At 37.5% G+C, this 22,039-nt stretch overlaps 1 protein-coding gene and 1 pseudogene across 2 annotated transcripts in view; one reads left to right on the plus strand and one right to left on the minus strand.

The window, feature by feature from the left end:
• Positions 1-22,039, plus strand: part of Klhl13 (kelch like family member 13) — a 164,661-nt gene that overhangs the window by 33,901 nt on the left and 108,721 nt on the right. The window lies entirely within an intron of this gene.
• LOC138840536 (U6 spliceosomal RNA) lies at positions 12,849-12,918 on the minus strand (annotated as a pseudogene).

Genomic DNA, 22,039 nt, shown 5'->3' on the forward strand with positions numbered 1-22,039 from the left:
TTTTATTACCTCATTATACCTACATAATAAACTTATAATAATACTCTACTGCTAACAACAATATGATCATTAAGAGAAATTAAAAACTAATAAGTAGTCATTATGTCCTTCAAGCATATCCTTTTAGAAATGCACAGTTAAATTGTTTCATGGTCACTAGAAACAGAATTCTTTTTAATGAATTCATATACCAAATAGAATAAACAACTAAATCTTTTACTTTTACTTTTTATAGTTAGTTTTCAAATTAAATTAGATATGCTATTTACAGAGTTTCAAAGTCAAATGAACAAAAGAAGATAATATTCAAAGCAGTCAAAGTATTGTCCTTGCCCCTTTCTCAGACAGATTAACATCCTTTTTTAGAAAAGTAAAAACTATGCACACTATTTTTCCACTGAGCTTTTCCTTCAGAATATATTCCATAAATGCTTATGCCTTCTTCATTTTCCAGCTACTCTGTAATCTACTGAGTACTTTCTCATTTTTTATACATTTTTATTGCAAAACTACTGTACAGAGGGGTTACAGTTACATGAGCAAGGTAATGAGTACATTTCCAATCAAGAATTGTTACCTCCTCCTTTGTTTTTCCCTTACCATCTCTTCTCTCCCACCTCCACACTAGCCCCCCCTAAACTGTAAAGTTCATTTTTCAACATAGTGTCTTGTGCATCTCATTATTGCAGTGGGTCAACCTGTATCCGTATTTAAGCATTTTGCTTTTACCCTTCCCCTCCCCAAATTAGAGAAGTGTATATACAAGATGCTGGGCACTGACATCAAATACAGTGACAACAGGGGCTATACTGTGGGGGAGGAACATACAAAGAAACAAAAAAATCACATGGTATAAATACATTAGAAACAATAGCAAGAAAGAAAAAAACACTTGTGTCTCTATCTTGGGGTTCATTTCGTTTAACAGCATCTTTTCTGGTCATATATACATAGCTTTTGACATTTTCTGCTTGTCCTAGACATATACTAGTTATTGCAAATAAGGGAAACCATGGGACCTATGTTTCTTTGGGCCTGGTTTACTTCACTTAATATTTTTTCCAAGTCTTTCTATTTCCTAACAAATAGGGTAATGTCATGCTTTCTGATGGAGACATAGAAATCCATTGTGTATATATACCACATTTTCTTGATCCATTCATCTACTGAGGGGCATCAGGATTGGTTCCATATCTTAGCTATGGTAAATAATGCTGCAATAAACATAGTTGTGCTGGTAGCTTTAGTATGGTTGTGTTTGTGATCATTTGGGTAAATGCCCAAAAGTGGGATTGCTGGGTCATAAGAGAGCTCTATGTGGAGTCTTTGGAGGAAACCTCAATAATGTTTTCCAAAGTAGTTGAACAAGTTTACACTTCCACTAACAATGCAGTAGGGTTCCCTTCTGGCCATATATGCTCCAGAATCTATTGTTAAAGTTCTTGATTATAGCCATTCTAACTGGGGTGAGGTAGAATCTCAATATTGTTTTGAATTACATTTCTTTTATGGCTAGAGAGGTTGAGCATTTCTTCATGTGTCTATTGGCCATTCTTATTTATTCTTCAGAGAAGTTTTTCTTTAAGTCTTTAGCCCACTTATTTATTGGGCAGTTGTTTCTTTGAGGATTTGTTGTTGGGGGAGTTAATTTTTTGAGTCCAAGGGTATTTTAGACATGAGACCCTTATCTGTTGTATGGCTACTGAAGATCTCCCAATCCGTGGACTTTCTATTGATCTTGCTAGCTATGTCCTTTGCCATGCAGAAGCTCTGCAGCTTCATGAAATCCCATTGGTCCAACCTTTCTTTGATTCGTTGTGTTTCTGGGTCTCTTAAGAAAATTTCGGCCTATGCCAAGGAGACCTATGGTTTCTCCTGTTCCGTCCTGTAATGTTTTCAGGGTGTCTGCTTTGAATCTGAGGTCTTTGATCCATTTGGAGTTGATTCTGGTGCAGGGTGATATATAAGGATCTAGATTTAGTTTTTCTAAAAGTGATTAACCAATTTTGCCAGCACCATTTGCTGAAGAAGCTGTCTTTCTTCCATTCTATTTTTTTAGCTCCCTTATCGAAGATTAAGTAGTTGTAGGTCTGTGGGTTCATTTCTGGGTTTTCAATTCTATTCCATTGGACCTGAGTTCTCTTCTTGTGCCAGTACCAAGTTGTTTTGATTACTATGGCTTTGTAGTAGAGTTTGAAATTTGGTATTGATACCCTCCAGCACTGTTCTTTTTTTTTTTTTTTTTTTTGTCGGTTGTGGGTCTTGAACTCTGGGCCTGGGTGCTGTCCCTCAGCTCTTCAGCTCAAGGCGAGCCCTCTACCACTTGAGCTACAGTGCCACTTCCGGTTTTCTGGTGATTTATTGGAGATAGGAGTCTCACGGTCTTTCTTGCCCGGGCTGGCTTTGAACCGCGATCCTCAGATCTCAGCCTCCTGAGTAGCTAGGATTACAGGCGTGAGCCACCAGCGCCTGGCTTCCAGCACTGTTCTTTCTCATAAGGATCATTTTTGCTATTCAGGGTCTTTTATTGTTCCATATGAATTTTTGGATTGCATCTTCTATGTCCTTGAAGAATGAGGTTGGGATATTGATGGGTATCACATTGAATTTGTAGATAGCCTTGAGAAGTATTGCCATTTTCACGATGTTGATCGTGGTTTTTCCACTTTCTAAGTTCTGTTTTGATTTCCTTTTTCAGGTTTTTAAAGTTTTCATCATAGAGGTCCTTCACTTCTTTAGTTAAGTTAATTCCTAGGTATTTTATTTTTTGTGGGGCTATTACGAATGGAGTTGCTTTCCTGATTTCAGCTGTGCTCTTCTCATTGTTGGCATACAGAAAAGCCATTGATTTTGGGGGGTTAATTTTATACCCTGCTACTTTGTCAAAGTTTCAAATCAGCTCGAGTAATTTGGGAGTGGAATCCTGGGATTCTTTAAATACAAGATCATGTCATCTGCAAAGAGGGAGAGTTTTACTTCATCTTTCCCTATTTGGATCCCCTTTATGTTTGCATATTGTCTTATTGCTGTAGCTAAGCATTCTAATACTAAATTGAAGAGAGGTGGAGAGAGTGGACATCCTTGTCTTGTTGCTGAGTTAAGAGGAAATGGCTTTAATTTTTCACCATTATGTATAATGCTGTAGGTTTGTCTTATACAGCCTTTATTGTATTGAGAAATGTTCCTTGGATTCCTAATTTTTCCAAAGCCTTCATCATAAAGGGTCTTGTCAAATGCCTTTTCTGAATCTATTGAGATAACCATGTGGTTCTTGTCCTTGCTCTTGTTGATGAGATCAATTATATTGATTTGTGTATATTGAACCAGGTTTGCATCCCTGAAATGAATCCTATTTGATCATGGTGTATGATTTTTTGGATGAATTATTGAAGTTGATTGGCCAAAATTTTGTCAAGAAGTTTTGCATCAATGTTCATCAAAGAAATGGGTCTATAGTTCTCTTTCTTTGATGAGTCCATGCCTGGTTTTTGAATGGTTGTAATGGCTTCATAGGAAGAGTTCAGTAGTGAATTTTCTCTTTCAATTTCATTGAAGAGTTGGAGGAGTATTGGTGAGAGTTCTGCTTTGAAGGCATTGTAGAATTCCCTTGTAAAACCATCTGGTCCTGGGCTTTTCTTACATGGGAGGTCTCTTATTGCTGTTTCTAGTTCAATGCTTGATATGGGCGTGTTAAGTTGGTTTAACTCATCTTGGTTTAGTTTTAGCAGGTCAATATTTCCTAGGAAATCGTCCATTTCATCTAGATTCTCAAACTTATTAGCATAAAACTTTGAGAGGTATTCCCTTATAATATTCTGAATGGTGGGTGGAGATGTTTGCATTTTCATCTCTAAGATTATTTATTTGGGTGTGTTCTCTTTTTTTCTGATAAGATTTGCTAAGGGTCTGTCAATTTTGTTATTTTTTTTTGAAGAACTAGTTCTTTGTTTTGTTGATTCTTTCTATGACTTTTTGGATTCTAATTCTGATTTTATTTTAATTTTTTTGTCTTCTGGATTGGGGTTTAGCTTACTGCTCTTTTTCAAGGAGGATCAGATGTCTCATTAAATTGATGGTTTCAGATCTCTCCAATTTGTTGATGTAGGAACTCAGAGCTATAAACTTGCTCCTGAGTACTGCCTTTGCTGTGTCCCAGAGGAGCTGGTAATTGTGTGTTCATTTTTGTTGAATATCATGAACATTTGAATTTCCTTTCTAATCTATTCCATGACCCACTGGTGATTCAACAGTGAGTTGTTCAGCCTCCATGTGTTACAGGACTTTCTTTGGTGTCTTTTGGTGTTGTTCTAATTTCTTAACTTGGACGTTTGCTTTGTCACCTAAAATGTGGTCTATTTTGGAAAATGTTCCATGTGCTGCTGAGAAGAATGTGTATTCTGATGCGTCTGGGTGAAATATTCAGTAGATGTCTGTTAAATCTAGTTGATCTATGCAGTTGTTTATATCTGCAGTATCTCTTTTGAGTTTTTGCCTGGTTGATGTATCTCATGGGGATAGTGGTGTGTTAAAGTTCCCAACAATTAATGTCTTTGGATCTATGTGAGATTTGAAGGAAAGTAGTGTTTCTTGGATCAATTTGGGTGCTCTGTTGTTTGGTGAATAGATATTTAGAATTTTAATATCCTCTTGAAGGACAAATCCCTTAATTAGTATGTAGCAACCTTCTTTATCTCTTCTCACTAATTTCAATTTGAAATCTATTTTATCTGATATTAAAGTTGCAACTCCTGCCTGTTTATGGGGGCCATTTGCTTGGTAGATTTTATTCCAGCCTTTCACTTTCAGAATATGTTTGTTTTTATGACAAGGTGTGTCTCTTGAAGGCAGCAGATAGAAGGATCTTGCTTTTTAATCCAAGTAGACATTTTATGTCACTTAATTGGTGAATTATTCCATCAATATTGAGAGGTGTTTGGTAGTTCCTGCCATGTTATCCACCTTCTTGGGGTCTGTGACAAGTGGGTTCTTCCTATGGTTCTTGGATTCTCAGTATGGGTGCAGTTTCTTGGCCTTTATTGTACTCTTGTTGGTTTTCTATGTGTAGGTCATCTTTAAGTATCTTTGTAGGGCTGGTTTGGTGGAGATAAGTTTCAGTTTTTGTTTGTTATGGAAGGTTTTTATTTGGCCTTCGGTTATGAAGGAGAGTTTAGCTGGGTACAGTACTCCTGGTTGATGGCTGTTTGTCTTTAGGGCATTGCATACATCATTCCAGGCTCTTCTTGCTTTGATTGTCTCTGCTGTGCAATCTGAGGATATTCTAATTGGCTTCCCTTTATAGGTGATGGATCTTTTCTCCTTGACAGCTTTAAGGATTCTTTCCTTGGTCTGAATTGATCCTGTGTGGATTATAATGTAATAGTGGGATGTCCGGTTCTGCTCTGGTCTATTTGGGGTTCTAAAAGCTTCTTGTATCTGAATAGGTCTATCTTTTTGCATGTTTGGAAAGTTCTCTGCTAGGATCCCGATAAATAAATTTCCTAGACCATTAACTTCTGTCTCTAGGAGGTCCTCTACACCCATTATCCTCAGATTAGGTCTTCTGATGGTGTCTTCTAAATGTTGAATAGATCTATCATAGTTCTTGCATTTGTCTTGGATAGTTGTATGTTCTTTCTCTATAATATCTAGACTGTCTTCAGTCCCAGAGATCCAGTCTTCTGCATGGTCTAACCTCCTGTCAAAACTGTCTTTTTAATTTCTTTTCCTTCTAGTTGGTCGGCTTTAATGGCTTCAAATTCTTTGTTGGAGCTTTGTTATAGATCTTGTATGTACTTCTTACTTCCTTAATTTGGTTTTCAGTCTTTATTCTCAAATCCTTTAGTTGATTGTTTATGGTTTCATTGGGCTCCCTTTCCTTCTGACAGGCTCCATTCAGCATTCCCTTTGTGGTCTCCCTGTATTTCTTCAGCTGTCAGTTTATGGATTCCATAAATGCCTCTATTGTTCTTTGTGTATTTTCATCCTGCTCATGCAATTCCTGTATTACTCTTTGATTAGGTTCCTCACACTCACGAGATTCCTGTATTAACTTTTGGTTAGACTCATCATGCTCGTGATGTTCCTGCATTAATCTTTGGTTAGCTTTGCCTCATCTCTATCAAGCTCACACTGAATCCTTTGCAGGTTTTCAATCTTTTCATTCACCATGTTTACCAATGGTGTTTGTAGCACTTTTTGGGAACTCTTCTCTGGATTATTCATTAACTGTTCTGTTACCTGATTACCATGAGTGGGAGTTGAGATACCTGGACTTGCCATTTTTCTTGTGTTTCTCCTGCTTTTTCTGCCCATTTGGTATGAAAGTAACACCAATTGCACGCTACAACACTATTTTAAGGCAAGCATCAGAGTCCTGCAGTTGCACATTCAAAATGGCTGCAGAGACAATCTAGTTCAAGAGATATAATCTATCCAACATCAAATCACTATGTATTAATGGGCTAAGAACATCAAAGAGGGATTCATCAGATCAGAAATTAACAGGTTTAGGGATAATTGTGGGGGAAAATAGGATTAGAGGGATGTGGAGAGGTAAAAGGAAAACTGTGTGTGTGTGTGTGTGTGTGTGTGTGTGTGTGTGTGTGTGTGTGTGTGTGTGTGTGTGTGTGTGTGTGTGTGTGTGTTTTAAGTCCCTTTTAACATTTTGGTCCTTTTTTATTTTTATTTTTTGCATGACTTAATTGCTGTTCTGCTCATCCCCAGATACATACCCGTCGTTGAATTTTAGACCTTATCCTTCATTGTGTACATACTTAATTCAGAAATTGATTACTCAATTCACAACCTTGGAGCTGAGTCAGGTCAGGTTCTTGTGACCTGCTGAATGGCTCCTATTGTTTTCTTCCAAGGCCTGATTTGGAGCCAGTTGCTAGGCTGTGCCTTTGTCAGTATTATAGATGAAGTTCTTCTCTGGTGAGGGGGGAGGGGCTACCTTCCCACCACTGCTCCATGAGAAGGAGTAAGGATGTCTTGGCATGTACTCACTCAAGCCTCTTGGTTTCTGGGCCTTCCCTGGTCTGCGATCAGCAGGATGAAGACTTCTGCTCCTTATCAGTTCTTGCTGGTGATGAATAGAATCTGTTTGCACATGGCATCTGGTGCCTTTGTCCCGGGCTCTCTGTGTTAATATGGCAGCAGCCGCCACCACCACCGCAGACACTGGCAAGTGCTCAGATCTGTCTCCTTGACCAAGCTGCCTGGATTTTTCCTCTCTGGCCAAACTCTCTGTAGTGTGATGGCACACTTGGTGTGATTCTCTAAACTAGGACTGTTCACTGGAACACTAAAACTGCTTTCTATGTGAGAACTTGTTTAGCCTCCAGCTTCTCTGCCCTTTTACAAGTATGGTGAGTACTTTCTTCTGCCAGTCCTCTACTGATGGACTGGTTCTCCTTTGCAAACTGTACTGCAATGCCTAGCTTATGTATGCAAGATCTTATTGGACCTCTTAGAGAACTTTAACTTTAAATGAAACTTCAGGATATCCTGTCCAGTCTGGGACTGAAAACATATAAAATGCCTGGTGGTGATCTAATGCCTGTGTGGCAGGCCTGGTTATAATTATGTAGGTTTAAGAAGCTAAGGAAGCAACTATTTATTGTCTCTGCCTCTTAAAAGGATTTATCAAAGGTTCTGACTCATTTCCTTCATTTGTTGTTCATGGTAGCTCTTATCTGTCTGCTTCTATGAGGTGCTTGCCACAACAGCCATCTAAGACTGCCTGGAGATTTTTCAAGGACAGTATGTTAACATGGCCCTTTCTCCACATATATTGTGAAAGGAAAATAAAAAAATTCATCTCCTGTTTTTATTTTCCCCATCCTTTTTTTCCTTCTATCAGAATTGTGTGTGTGTGTATTTGTGTGTGTGTGTGTGTGTGTGTGTGTGTGTGTGTGTGTGTGTGTGTGTGTGCAGCATCTCTTATGTTTCTCAGCTGGTTTGCTGCCCCCTTTTCTATGATCTAGAGATAAGGGACTGTCCAAGTGCTAGTCTTCAAGTTTGGAAAAAGGACATTTTAAATGTGAGCTTTGGTGTTCTAGATATTTCTAGTTGCTAGATTTCTCTCTCTTACAAACCCAAACCCAAACCCAAAGCAAATCTTTTTTAAATTATATATGTATATATATTTATATATATAATAAAAATACTTTACAGAGGGTTTACAGTTACAAGTAAGGTAATGAGTACATTTCCTATTGAGCATTGTTCACTCCTCCTTTGTCTTTCCCCTACTAACCCTATCCTTCCCACCTCCCCAACTCCTCCCCTCCAGAATTTCTTCTTTAAAATTTTTTGTTGTGAAAATACAGTACAGAGGGGTTACAATTACATGAGCAAGGTAATGAGTACATTTCTTATCAAGCATTGTTGCCTCCTCCTTTTTTTCCCCTTACCATCCCTTCCCCCCAGAATTTCTAAAGTTTGTTTTCAACATAGTGTCATGTACATCTCATTGTCACAATGGGTATCTTTATTTCATCATTTTGTTATTTCTCTTCCCCTCCCCAAATTAGAAAAATGTATATATAAGATTCAGGGCACCGGAATCAAATACAGTGAAAACAGTAGTTATACCATGGGGAAGAACATAAAAAAGAAACAAAAAAAATCACATAGTACATTATAAATACATTAAAAGCAATAGCAAGATAGATAAAACCACTTGTGTCCCTATCTTGGGGTTCATTTTACTTAGCATCATCTTATATGTTCATATGTACATATGCCCTAGACATATACTCATTATTGGAAATAAGGGAAACCATGGGACCTATGTTTGTTTGGGCCTGGCTTACTTCACTTAATATGATTTTTTCCAACTCCTTCCATTTCCTAACAAATGGGTCTGTGTCATTCTTTCTGATGGAGGCTTAGAATTCCATTGTGTGTGTGTGTGTGTGTGTGTGTGTGTGTGTGTGTGTGTGTGTGTATACATATATATATATCACATTTTCTTGATCCATTCATCTACTGAGGAGCATCTGTGTTGTTTCCATATCTTAGCTATGGTAAACAATGCTGCGATAAACATAGTTATGCTGGGAACTTTAGTATAGCCTTGTTTGTGATCCTTTCGGTAAATGCCCAAAAGTGGGATTGCTGGGTTGTAGGGGAGCTCTATGTGTAATCTTTTGAGGAACCTCCATATTGCTTTCCAAATTGCTAAACCAAATCTTTTAGCCTTCCTGACCTTTTGTTCAAACTCAGGTTCTCAAGCTTGTTAGGCATCTTACTTCTTGACCCATATCCATAGCCTAAGTTCTCTTTTACAGTTACTAATATGAACTCAGGGGAGAATGAAGAAATATTTTCATTGGCAATAACAGAAGGGACCATTATTTGTGTTTTCAGAAGTAAATACAGAAAAATGGTAAATTTTTCATTTCTAGTGTAGTTAGGGAGGTAGGCTAGTTTTTGTTACTACCAAGAAATACTTAGTGAAGAAAATGTTTTTCAAATGATACATTCCTCTTTTATAGAAATGCCTCATGCTTCAGTTTACAGGGTAGAGTCCCAAGTTTTCAGCCATTGCCACTGGTAATTTTTTTTTTTTTATCAAATATAGGTTTTCAAATTTAGGAAATGAAATGCAGGATGCCCAGTTAAATTTGTATTTTATACAACCAATGAAAATAAAAGTATTCCTTGTATTATTTAGAGTGAACTTTATGCTAAAAAGTTATTTATTTGAAATTTGATGTTAACTGGGTACTCTGTACTTTTCTTAATAACCTCATTCAAAATCACTTAGTGGCTTGATACCAAACTTCATTGTACTAGTTTTATTATCACTGCCATTTGCTGATGAAATATGAATAAAAATTGGTTTTATAACCTTAATTACTATATATCCCTCTAGTCTAATTACAACTTTGTAGCCCTTGACATATGTACCCTTTGTACCAATCTTTCTATTCCTCCCATGCCCCAGATTCTTTTTTTAAAATTTAATTTTATTGTCAAGGTGATGTACAGAGGGGTTACAGTTATATATGTAAGGTAGAGAGTACATTTTCTGTCAAATTTGTTACCCTCTCTCTCATTTTTGTCCCACTTACCCTTTTCCCACCCCCAAGTTATCTTGTATCACTGTTGCATTGGTTCACTCTTTGTCATTTGGCTCACCATTTTGTTGTTCCCCTTCCCTTTCCTAATTCATATTAGCGTAGATACAATACTCAGGGTACCAAAATCAAATACAGTGAGAACAGGAGATAAACGATAAGAACAAAACACAAAAGAATAAAGAAAATCACATAGTACATTAAAAACAACAACAACAAAGAAAAACCTCTTGTTTCCTTGTCTTGGAGTTAATTTTGCTTAGCATCATCTTATATGGTCATATGTACATAGCTATTGAGCTATTCTGCTCATCTGCTAGGACTACTGTAGGTATATACTAATTATTACAAATGAGGGAAACCATGGAGCCTATGTTTCTTGGATCTTGCTTACTTCAGTTAATATGACTTTTTCCAAGTCTTTTCACTTCCTTAAGAATAGGGTGATGTCATACTTTCTGGTGAAAGCATAGAATTCCATTGTGTATATATACCACATTTTCTTGATCCATTCATCTACTGAGGGGCATCTGGGTTGGTTCCATATCTTAGCTGTAGTAAATAATGCTGCAGTGAATAAGGTCATGCTGGTAGCTTTAGTACGGTCTTGCCCAGAAGTGGGATTGCTGGGTCATAGAGGAGCTCTATGTGTAGTCTTTTGCAGAACCTCCAAACTGCTTTCCAGAGTGGTTGATCAAGTTTACACTCAGTAGCATTCCGTTTTAGCCACATCCCTGCCAGCATCTGTTATTATTAGATTTCTTGATAATGGCCATTCTAACTGGGGTGAAGTGGAATCTTAATGTTGTTCTGATTTACATTTCTTTTATGGTCAGAGATGTTGAACATTTCTTCACGTGTCTATTGGACATTCTTATTTCCACTTCAGAGAAGTCTCTTAAGTCTTCAGCCTACTTATTAATGGGGCGGTTGTTTCTTTGAGGATTTGTTGTTGGGGGATTTAATGTTTTGAGTTCTAAGTATATTTTAAATATGAGGCCCTTGTCTATTGTATGGCTAGTGAAGATCTTCTCCCAATCTGTTGCCCCAGACTCTTGTCACCACCATTCTCTGAGGTTTTTTTCTAAGAGAACCAAGATAAATGCACTGAGATTAAATCTGGGACTTTCTAAGAGTCATTTTAAGTGCTTAAAAATGAGAAGGATGTCATTGTTTAATAGCATAAAGAGCCATACTGAAGTCTGGGACAAAGTGAGAAAAATTGTTAGCATTCTTGCTGTTCAAGGCACTTAAAATACTGACAGTTTGTTCATAGAATTTTTCTTTAAAGCATTTTGTACAGTTTTATTGAGAATTCTACTACCTTGAGATACATTCATTTAAATATGTAATTCTGGATTAGGAAGAATGATGAAATGGGTGACATCAATCAAGATGCATTGTATTTATAACTTGATTTTTCAGATGGTAACTTCTTTGTAAACTACTTTGGGATAATAACAATATAATGAAAAAGAAATAAGTAATTATATAATTATTAGTATATTCGTGGATACATGTGACTATCGATACAGTTTTAAATATTTTGGGGGGACTGGTCCTGGGGCTTGAACTCAGGGCCAGTGCACTGCCCCTGAGGGATTTTTTGTTTTGTTTTTTGTTTTTTTATACTGGAGGCCATTGCTCTACCACTTGAGCCGCAGCTCTACTTCCAGCTTTTTGGTGATTAATTAGAGGTAAGGGTTACTCTGTGACTTTCTTGCCTGGGCTGGCTCTAATCTGTGATCTTCAGATCTCAGCCTTTTGAGTAGCTAGGATTACAGGTGTGAGCCACCAGGGCCCAGCTAAATTTAATATATTTTATCACCAGAAAATAATCCTTGTGTGCTTTATCCTTTACAGCCAAGCTATCATTCCCTCTTATCTTATTTTTCTTCCCTCAGCCCCATTAACACTAATTTCATTAGCATTCTTACATATTTTCCTATTGAGAAGGTTAGCATGTTTTCAAAAGTCATCTACACTATAATGAATGTCAATACTCTGTTACTTTTTAAGAATGATTTTCTATTGCATTAAAAAATCCATCTATGTGTTACTGGACACTGGCATGGTTCTTACCTCTTGCCCAAAGTAAGTAGTGCTAGGAACATGCAGGTAGAAGTGCTGAATTGAGCAGCTGTTTTGTGTGTGTGTGTGTGTGTGTATGTGTGTGTGTGCGCGCGCACACACACACACACACGCGCGCACGCGTGTTGTTGGGCCATATGGGAATTCTATTGAACTTCTATTTAATTTGTTGAGGAACTACATTCTTACTATGGTGTCTCTACATATTTATATTCCCACCAAGGCTTCCCAGATGTCCATTTCCTCTCCCACATTTGTTTTTTTTTTTTTTTTTGATAATACCATCCTCATGCCTCATGGGAATGAACTGGTATGTCATGGCCTTGATGTACATTTCCAAAACAATTAGTGATGTTGAGTGTATTTCCATGAGCTTGTCCATTATTTGGGTATCTTCTTTGTACAATTTTTTGTTCAAGTTTCATCCCATTTTTAAGCTGCCTTTTCTATAGCTGTAAATCTGTCTACACGAGGTTATCAGATAAGTAATTGCATTTTTTCTCTTTCTGTAGGTTTTTTGCATATATTTGGCAATATTCATATAGTACAAAATTTAAACTTTGATGAAGTCCAGTTCATTTGTTCTTTTTTTGTCTGAGACTCCTTTGTTGATCTAAAAGTAAGGTTCTAGTTTTATTCCTTTGCACGTGGCTTTTTGGTTGTACCTGTATTTTGCACAGAGGTCATGCTAATCTTCTCTGTATCATTCCAATTTTAGTATATGTGCTGCCGAAGCTAACACTGTACCTGTATTTTGTATTGAATAAATCATTTGGTTTTGGAACCCTAGGCTAAAATAACCATAACATCACTTTGCTTTTGAATTCTTGGTTCTATTTCATTGGCTTGTATGTCTGTCCTTGCACATACTACATTGTTTCTATCACTGTTGCTCTGTAGTAACTTTTGCAGCCAGGACTGTAAATCCTTCAGGTTTATTCTTCTATGATTACTTTTTTAAAGCTAAAACCTTTACTGAAAAAATCCCAAGGACACTATGTTGGAAATGAACTCTACAGCATGTGAGGGGGAGGGAAGAAACCGGGGAGGGAAAGTGGGAGAAAAGGAGGAAGGGGGTAACAATGTTCCGACAAGACATGTACTCATTTCCTTACTTATGTAAGTGTAACACCTCTGTATATCACTTTTACAATAAAGAAAATTAAAAAAATTAAAAACTCCCAAGAGAAATGACACATAACACAGTGTATTTTGACAGAGAGCCAGGGGAAGAAATGTTCTGAAGGGCTATTACTAAAATAGGTATATCTAAGTGTTTGGAGGATGATGAGGAAGAAAAGAATAAAAGGAAGTTATGTATTCTTACAACTCTGAGGATTAAAGAGACAAATTTGCTTAAATAGCAAGCATATGACCTTTGTTGTTAGTATTCTAAGATTGTTCACATTGTTGCTTTGATAATGAGACTCTGAACCAATGTCTAATTAGAAAAATGAAAACGCACAAACTATTTGATCAAGGAGAATTTAGTACAGATAATTATTAACTATTTGTATATAGTTATTAACTAAGTAACTAAAAGTATAGTATCCAGCACAGGTGATATTCTATAGAATAGTTATTATGTGGCTTTTGAGTGCTTGAATATAATAAACCATCCTATTTCTACAAAGAAGTTAGTTATTATTTTGATCATTGTTGCATTAAATCTGTAAGTTACTTTGGGGAATATTGCCATATTAACATTAAATCTTCCATTTTATGAACATAGGAGCTTTCCCATTTATCTTTTAATTGTGATGCTGTGATTGAAACTAGAGCCTAGGACATGCTATATAGGCACTGTACCTTTTAGCTATTCCTCCACACCCTACTGCTCCATCTACTAAGTGTTAGGTCCCCCTGAGAGAATTGGCCTCTTCCCTTGGCTCTCACCCCAGGCACCCTAGAAGTCCCTGCCTAGCACCTGTAACCTAAGCAAGTGGCACACCTGGGGGGCAGTGAGAGGTCCCCCAGGCTCTGAGGTCATTTCCCCATCTTCTGAGGTCACCTCTGCTTCTACTGTGTCCACCCCTGTCCCCACCTCCCCTATATAATCTCTCCTCCTCTGCCTGACTCCATCTTCTGTGGTTGGAGGTTTGCTCTCTCACTCTCTAAATAAACCCTTTTCACCTGAACCGAGTTGGAGTTTCCTTTTGGCAACCATTACACTAAGATCTTATTCAAGCTAGGCATGGTGGGGGTATGACTGTAATTTCAGAATTTGAGAGGCTGAGTCAGGAGCATTATGAATTTATGTAGTGAGTGCCCAGGAAAACCAGAGTTGCAAAGTGAGACTGTGTAGGGAAAAAAACCACAAAACTTTTTCAGTTTTGGTTAGCAATATTTTATTGTTCTCAGAATTATCTTGTACATTTTGTTAAATATATTACCAGATATTGTATTCTTTTTCACATTTATATTAATGAAATTGCTTTTTTATGTTTTTATTGTAAAAATATTGTACAGAGGGGTTACAGTTAGGAAATTGCTTTTAAACTTTGTCATATTATTTACCATCATTGTATAGAAATGTAAGTTAAAATTTGTATGTTGCAACTTTATTGAAGTTGATTTGTAGTCTGTTTACTTATTTATTTTATCGTTCTTGGGTTTGGACTCCGCTTCATGCTCATTAGGCCAGGTGCTCTATCTGTTAAGCCAGGCCCCCTGGGGTTTGTTTGTTCTTAATTTTTTAGACCTTAGTTGCTTCCTTAGTATTTTCTCTATATATGATCATGTCATTGGCAAATTAATTGGGTTTTACTTCTTGTTTCAGTCTGGATACCTTTTATTTTTTTCTTGACTTCTCTGGCTTGAGCTTCTAGCACATTGCTGAAGAGAAATAGTTAGAATGGACAACTTTAGTCTTGTTTCTGATCTTAGGGGTAAGAATCAAATCAAATATCTTTAAGTATTGAACTATGATTTATCTTTGTTACTAATTTTTTATTGCTTGAATTTTTGGTATTAGTATGCATTTTTAATATGAGGAGTTTTCATTGTGATATTTCCATATATAAGTGCATATGTCATATATAATATCTGTTGATCTTCTTTATCCTAAAGTATCTTCTTATCTTCTTTCCTTTTTCACTTCAATTGGTCCCTCCTATAATATCCTGGATTCAAAAGGGACACTCAGTTAAAGAAGCTAGGAACTTTATTTCAGCTGCGCAATGACTGCTTCCTATTACCTGGAAAGTAGGAGAATGGGCCCCCAGCTCAGGTTAGGATAGGTTTTTTTTTTTGTGAAAATAAAAAATAAGGTAATGAGTACATTTCTTATCAAGCATTGTTGCCTCCTCCTTTGTTTCCCCTTCCCATCCCTTCCTATCTCCCCCCCCTCATCTTCCCCCATTCCCTGCCAAAGTTATAAAGTTCGTTTTTCGGCATAATGTCTTGTACATCTTATTGTCGCAATGGGTCCACCTGTATCCCTAAACAATTTTTTTCCCTTCCCCTCCAAAAATTACACCAACGTCAAATACAGTGGAAACAGAGGTTATACTATGGGGGAGGGACATATAAAGCAACAAAGAAATCATCTTATAAATGTGTTAGAAACAATCAGAAGAAAGAAAAAAAACATTTGAATCCTTATCTTGGGGTTCCTTTTGCCTAACATCAACTTATCTGACCATTTCTGCTTGTCTCATAGAGTCACATAGAAGGGCTATGCAATGTTGGTTTGGCACATTTTCATTGGTATGGCTACATGGCCTTTAAATTTATTTGCTCTTTATGGTAAATATCATGTATAATAATTTGTGATAGGCTGTCCGGGTGGAACCACTCAGTGGCAGTCTTCAATTGAAGAGTAATGGTGGTACTGCTGATGGGCCCTGTTAGGAAAATGGAGGAGAATGGAAAAGGAATAGGCTGGACTGTTTATTGAGGAACAGCTAGGGGCACAGACCTTACTTTGGGCTTGGAGGTTTTGCCTGAGAAATGGGACAGCAGCTGGGTTTTTATAGGAGGTCCGGGCAAGGAGGTAGAGGTTAGTGAAAAAGCCACTAGGTCAAGGAAGGTGGGGGCCTTTCAGTTGGGCCCACAATGGGATGTTTACAGCTGGGCTTAGGTGGATTGCCCTGCCTGCACTTCAAAGGAGTTCACTCACACCTGGAATCTGTGTGGGCCTGGGACAATAGGGTGGGGGGGTCTATCCTTCAGGCCCAAGGCTTAGTTGTTGAGGCAAGCAAGCAAGGTTACAGAAGCAAAACATAGCTTTGAGTCACAAGAGCATAAGCAAAACATAATTTTGATTTCATCAGCATGACTAATACTATCAATACTGTTGACACTATTGATACTTGATTACAAAAAGTCAAAACAGATCCTTGGATTATACACAACCTTGGGTGGGGGTAGTCTGTTTTACAAAAATGGTTTTTTTTTTGTCAGTTTTGGGGTTGAACTCTGTGCCTGGGCACTGTCCCTGTGCTCTTTAGGTCTACCACTTGAGCCACTTCTGGTTTTCTAGTGGTTTATTGAAGATAAGAGTTTCATGGCCTTTCCTGCTTGGGCTGGCTTTGAACGGTGATCCTCGGATCTCAGCCTCCTGAGTAGCTAGGATTACAGGCGTGAGCCACCGGTGCCTGGAAGAAATGATTTTTATTGTAAGCTCCTGACTAATACAGCAGCTCAGTGCAGCTGGTGATAAGCCTCAAGGTTGTCAGTAGCCTTCTGCAAAGTTGCCACCTTGGCAAACTTAAGTGAGGGAGAGTTGTTCTTTTGATTTTTAGCAAGGATAGAAAAGAGGCTAAGGCTGACTGCTAGTCAGCCTTTGCCTAGGGTTTTTTCTTTACCAAGAAGTTTTGCCCTTTATCAATAATTTTGTTCTGTTTTCTCATTTCACATTTTTTAAATTGTGAAAATACTGTACAGAGGGGTTACAATTACATGGGCAAGATAATGAGTACATTTTTTTTATCAAGCATTGCAGGTCCTTTGTTTCCCCTTCCCATCCCTTCCCAGCCTCCCCCCACGCCCCCACCCAATCCTCCCCCCCCCCACCAAAGTTGTAAAGTTTGTTTTCGACATAATGACTTGTACATCTGATTGTTGCAATGAGTCCACCTGTATCTCTATTTAAATGATTTGTTTTTTCCCTTCCCCTCCCACATCAAATACAGTGAAAGCAGGGGTTATAACGTGGGGGAGGGACATACAATCACATTTTTTGTATATTTTTTATTGTAAAAATACTGTACAGAAGGATTACAGTTACATGAGTAAGGTAATGAGTACATTTCCTAGAGAGCATTGTTACCTTCTCCTTTGTTTTTCCCCTACCATCCCTTCCCTCCCTGCCTCCTCAACTCCTCCCTCCCCCTCAAGTTGTAAATTTTCTTTTTTTTTCTTTTTTTTAATTTAATTTAATTTTATTTGTGAACATACTGTACAGAGGAGTTACAATTACATGGGCAGGATAATGCGTACATTTCTTACCAAGCATTGCAGCCTCCTCCTTTGTTTACCCTTCACATCCCTTCCCAGCCTCCCCCCTCCCCTCCATCCCAATCCTATTCCTTCCCCCCCCCCCCCCGCACCGACGTTGTAAAGCTCCTTTTGGACATGACAACTTGTACTTCTCATTGTTGCAACAGGTCCACCTGTATCTTTATAGAACTGGTGTTTCCCCATCTCCTCCACAAGTTATACTGACATCAAATATAGTGAAAGCAGGGGTTATACTGTGGGGGAGGGACATACAAAGCAACAAAGAGATAATCTTATAAATGCATTAGAAACACATGCATGAAAGAAAAAAACATTAAAATACACATCTAAGGATTCATTTTCCTGACATCACATTGTCTGACCTTTTCTGCTTGACTCATACATATACTAGATATTACAAATAAGGGAAACCATGGGACCTATGTTTCTTTGGGCCTGGCTTACTTCACTTAATATAATTTTTTCCAAGTTTTTCCATTTCTTAACAAATGGGGCAATGTCATTCTTTCTGATGGAGGCATAGAATTCCATTGTGTATATATACCATATTTTCTTGATCCATTCATCTACTGAGGGGCATCTGGGTTGGTTCCATATCTTAGCTATGGTAAATAATGTTGCAATAAACATAGTTGTGCTGGTAGCTTTAGTGTGGTCTTGTTTGTAAACATTTGGGTAAATGCCCAAAAGTGGGAATGCTGGGTCATAGGGGAGTTCTATGTGAAGTCTTTTGAGGAAACTCCATACTGCTTTCCAAAGTGGTTGAACAAGTTAACATTCCCACCAACAATGAAGTAAAGTTCCTTTCTGTCCACATCCCCTCCAGCATCTGCTGTTGTTAGAGTTCTTGATTTTTGCCATTCTAACTGGAGTGAGGTGATATCTCAATGTTGTTTTGATTTGCATTTCTTTTATGGCTAGGGATGTTGAACATTTCTTCATGTGTCTATTGGCCATCCTTCTTTCTTCTTCAGAGAAGTTTCTCTTTAACCTCAGGACCAATGGAATAGAATTGAAAACCCAGAAATGAACCTACAGACCTATAGCCATCTAATCTTCGATAAGGGAGCTAAAACAATAGAATGGAAGAAAGACAACCTCTTCAGTAAATGGTGCTGGCAAAATTGGTTAACTACATGTAGAAAACTTAAGCTAGATCCTTATATATCACCCTGCACCAGAATCAACTCCAAATGGATCAAAGACCTTGAACTCAAAGCAGACACTCTGAAAACATTACAGAATGGAATAGGAGAAACCCTAGGTCTCCTTGGCTCAGGCCGAAATTTTCTGAATAGAGACCCGGAAACACAACAAATCAAAGAAAGGTTGGACAAATGGGATTGCATAAAGTTGCAGAGCTTCTGCAGGGCAAATGACATAGCTAGCAAGATCAATAGAAAACCCACGGATTGGGAGAAGATCTTTACTAGCCATACAACGGACAAGGGTCTCATATCTAAAATATACTTGGAACTCAAAAAATTAAACCCCCCAACAACAAATCCTCAAAGAAATAACTGCCCAATAAATAAGTGGGCGAAAGTTGTAAATTTTCAGTAGCAGGAGGGACTGAGGGCAGATAATAGGAGGAACTTTCTTCCAGTGAATAGCAACTCAGATGTCACACCTAGTAGCTAATATTCCTTTTACAACTCACGACCATTACCATTGCTGTTATCATCATTTGTATGGTGATTTACAGTTTTGGATATATGCCTAATTTACTTCACTACTTCTATTCATACAGTTATAAAAAAATTAGGGGAAAATTCCCAAAAGGTCTTAAGATTATGAAGTCAAGTTGTTCCATATTTGTATGTTTTGTGGGTTTTTTTTGTTGTTGTTTACCAGTGACTTTTTTTAAAGACAGGATTTGGCTATGTGGACCAGGCTTGCTTCAAACTCAATTCCCCTTACATTAGGATCATAGGCATAGACCACAATACCCAATCCAGTAAGATTTTTTTTGTGAAATCTGGGCTTGAATCTATGAGTTTGTGCTTGCTAGGCAGGAGCTCTATTACTAAGCCACACCCCAAGCCTTTTCTGTATTGGTTATTTTTTGAGATAGGGTCTTGCTTTCTACTTGTGTGCATGCCTGGACTGTGATCTGTAAGGTCTTAGGTGAGGAAAGAACACGCAGGAGGAGGTAAAGGTGAAGAAAGTTTATTGGGGTATGCTCCCCGGCGAAGTCAAGAGAGGTTGCCCAGAGTCTGGCTGTAGTAGGTTTATATGGCCGGGGTCAGCAGGAGCTTTTAGCATGTAACTTGTTTTTCGAGCTTAAACAGTTTAGGGCTAGTGCCCCCGAAGAACGATTGGGACAGGTGGTGTCTGATTGGGACAGGTGGTGTATAAGGAAGTGGCTATTCTCAGCTGCCTCTGCCCTCCAGTGACCTGTCATTATCCACCTATTTTAAGCTTCTCACCAGAGCTGAAATGACAGTTTCTTTCATTTTTGTGTTTTCCCAAAAGCAAATCTGTATCATGGTGGTAAAATTAATTTATGAAATACGGTACATAATCCAGCTTGTAGGCCTTTCTTCAGAGAAATCTTTGGCTTTAGATCTAACAATAAAACACATCCGAAAGATTTCACCTCTAACTTTTTGGACTCCCTGAAAAACTCAGGGGCTTAATGTATTGTGTAAGGTGGCCTTTACTGTGACTGTAAAAGATGATGGGAAAGATAGTCCCAATTGTACTTCCTTTCCTTCGTTCTTTCATTTGTATATATTTTCTGAAATTATCTGTTAAAGACCCACAACTGCTGTTCACTTTATCCAGACCTGCATGAATCCCTCACACAACAGAGGGACCTCATTAATCTGTATTACCACACTGGGTCAGAACAGGGTTTAACTGCTTTTTACTTAACTGAGTTATGCAGATCATGACTGAAAAGGATGGTACTTAGTATAATGTCTACTATCTTTTAATGTAATGTTGAAGAATATGGTAAGCCATTTAGTGTAATGTAATGTTGAAGAATGTAATGTGATAAGCCATTTAAGGAATCGTTTGCAATTTTCTAAAATTGTTGTAAATTGCAATGTATCTTAATTCATAATTCATACTGACCAAAGCTTTTTAGAGAATGAGGAAGACATTTTCTTTTTGTAGCATTGCCATAGTGATCTGTAATCCCAACTACTCAGGAGACAGAAATGGGAGGATCATCTTTGAGGCCAACCTGGGAAAAGTTAGATGTAGTTTAGTGTTTAGTAGATTCCTTAGCTTCAAAGATTCTTTTATGAAGAAAATAAAGTGATTTGTTTCTTTGCTTTTACTCTACCAGGAGTCTATGATGTAAAAATGCTGCATTGCTTCTAGATTTCAAGTGTCACACTGTGATAATGTTTTATTATGTTAAAGATATCATTTTTTAAAGATAGCGTATGAAGCTTATTTTGCTTGGATAAACAGCTTTCTGCTAAGGTGATTACTGTAACATAAAACCACTTAAGAATTTTACCCTTTGGAACATGGAAGACAAATTGAATTATGACCTGGTAGAGTGGAGATGAAGGAAAGAAACCATCTGCACCTGCTTGCTTAATCATTCCTAATTGAAGCTGTAATACCTGAATCTACTTAGTTTCTTTCCCTCTAAAATGCTCTACAACTTTTGTTTATTTATCCTCAATTTCCCCTTATAAAATTTGTATGTACCTTTCCCTTTTTGTCCTTTGCTATCTTTCTCTTGTTTTACATTTTATGGGAATGTTTTGCATGCTAAGAAGGACCCAAGAAATAGTTTACTTTAGATGTAATTTATAAAATAAAAATATAAAATGTACAAGTTTATCATGATTTATTTTTAAAAAATTTTTCTCTTTTTTACAGAATGTTTCTAACATAGTATCTTGTGTATATTGCTGTTGCATTCGTTCACCCCTTGTCCTTTGTCTCATCATTCTGTTGTTCCCCTTCTCTTCCCTAATTCGAGTAAATGTATATATAATACCAGGGTACCAAAAGCAAACACAGTGACAACAGAGGATATACCATAGAGGGAAGAGCATACAAAAGAAACAAAGGATCACATAGTACATCAAAAAAACAACAAAGAAAAACCTCCTGTGTCCATGTTGGATGTAAAATATGCAAAAGAACAATCGAATGTGCAATTAATGAGATTTTAGCATGGCTGAGGATTTTCTCTCCATTGTTTTCATTCATTTGAGTATGTGCATGAATATACATACATACATACAATTGTGGTTGAATATTTTTTATGCTTATGCTCTTTGTTGCTATTTTTATTTATTCTAGTGCTATTGCTTGAACTTAAGGCTTCCCACTTAGTTGACTTGCTTGGTCACATCTGGTAATCTACCACTTGGTTCAGGCCTCTAGTCACACATTTGCTAGTTAATTGGGCATAGAATCTTGTGGTC

Source organism: Dipodomys merriami, unplaced genomic scaffold (assembly GCF_024711535.1).
Source record: "Dipodomys merriami isolate MVZ:Mamm:240054 unplaced genomic scaffold, mDipMer1.0.p SCAF_3, whole genome shotgun sequence".
Lineage (NCBI taxonomy): Eukaryota > Metazoa > Chordata > Mammalia > Rodentia > Heteromyidae > Dipodomys > Dipodomys merriami.